Source organism: Propithecus coquereli, unplaced genomic scaffold (genome assembly GCF_000956105.1).
Source record: "Propithecus coquereli isolate 6110/MARCELLA unplaced genomic scaffold, Pcoq_1.0 Scaffold41, whole genome shotgun sequence".
Taxonomy (NCBI): Eukaryota; Metazoa; Chordata; class Mammalia; order Primates; family Indriidae; genus Propithecus; species Propithecus coquereli.
The window spans coordinates 3,539,332-3,540,842 of NW_012149841.1; the positions used below are offsets into that span (position 1 = coordinate 3,539,332).

At 37.4% G+C, this 1,511-nt stretch overlaps 1 protein-coding gene across 1 annotated transcript in view; it reads left to right on the top strand.

Moving 5' to 3' along the window:
• WDR35 (WD repeat domain 35) overlaps positions 1–1,511 on the top strand; it is a 105,729-nt gene that overhangs the window by 76,672 nt on the left and 27,546 nt on the right. The window lies entirely within an intron of this gene.

Genomic DNA, 1,511 nt, shown 5'->3' on the forward strand with positions numbered 1-1,511 from the left:
GGAGACTGAGTAATTTATAAAGAACAGAAATTTATTTCTCACAGTTCTGGAGGCTGGGAAGTGCAAGATTGAGGCCAGGACAGGTTTGGTGTCTGGTGAGGGCCCTGGCTCTGCTTCCAAGATGATGCCTTGAATGCTGTGCCCTCACGTGGCAGAAAGCAGAAGGGCAGAAAGCGGCAAACTCTGAAGCCTCTTCTGTAAGGGCAATTTCAAGTCATAAGGGTGGACTCTTAATACCACCCTTAATACCAACAGGCCCCACCTCTTAATACCACTACAATGGAGATTAAGTTTCAACATGAATTTTGGAGGGGCCACACATTCAAACCATAATATCTGGGTCCTCCTCACTGCCTCTTACCTGATCAGGCTGTTTCTAAAATGTTTGGAGAGCTACCTTGTCTGTCTAACGACTGCTATGTATTCTCAGTACCTAGAAGTGTACCTAGCACATAGTAGGCACTTGATAAGTATTTGTTGGATGGATGAATGAATCGATGCCATTATTTGTAGAGATCTTGCTATTGGCCTCCGGCTGAAATTGGGGGATTGGTTTAGAGTACTCCAGCTCTTGAAAACTGGATCTGGTGATGCAGATGACAGTCTCCTTGAACAAGCCCACAATGCCATTGGAGACTACTTTGCTGATCGACAAAAGTGGTATGTAACTTATCTGGGGCACCTCATGCTTTCATGCAACACTGGTAGCTGCCTGAGTACTCCTCTAGGAAATAATGCTGGGAAAATGAAGATCATCTTCCTGGATCCTAAAATTCTAATAGTTCTAGATTCAGGTTGGAGAGCCAGAGATCTTTGTAGCTGTGAGATGAGAACTGTAAAACTTTGGAGTTTGCAAACATAAAACCTACACTTAGCTCCAGGCAGCTTTCTACTGTTTGGGACTATAGTGTACAAGTCCAAGACGTTATATGATTTATTTCTGAACAAAGTAAAAAAAGTGTTTTATATTTGCTTGTTTTAATATTATATATTATTTTCAGAAATCATTGGCTTTTATTCTTTATTTTGATCAAGATACTTATTTATTTATGTCAGTGTTGTGAGTACTATACATTGTATTAAAACAATATTTCTTAATAATATTCAAAGAATGCTAAAACTAGAATATGCTACACAGTTTTTAGATTTCTTTTCCCAATTTATATACTTCAAAGTTATTCTGTAAGGGAAGATGATGAACAGAGTAATACTAGTAAAGATAATTCTAATGAAGGAACATTTTTGGTGAAAGTGCTTATTGATCAGGAGATTCACATTAATTTTAAAAGTTTTTCTTTTTTCTTTTTATAGGTTGAATGCTGTACAATATTATGTACAAGGCCGGAACCAGGCACGCTTAGCTGAATGTTATTATATGTTAGAAGATTATGAGGGATTAGAGAATCTTGCCAGCTCACTTCCAGAAAACCACAAATTGCTTCCAGTAGGTATTACAAATTTTAGTTTTTGGAGTTGTTAGGTTATTTTATAACATTTTATATTATAGTCAG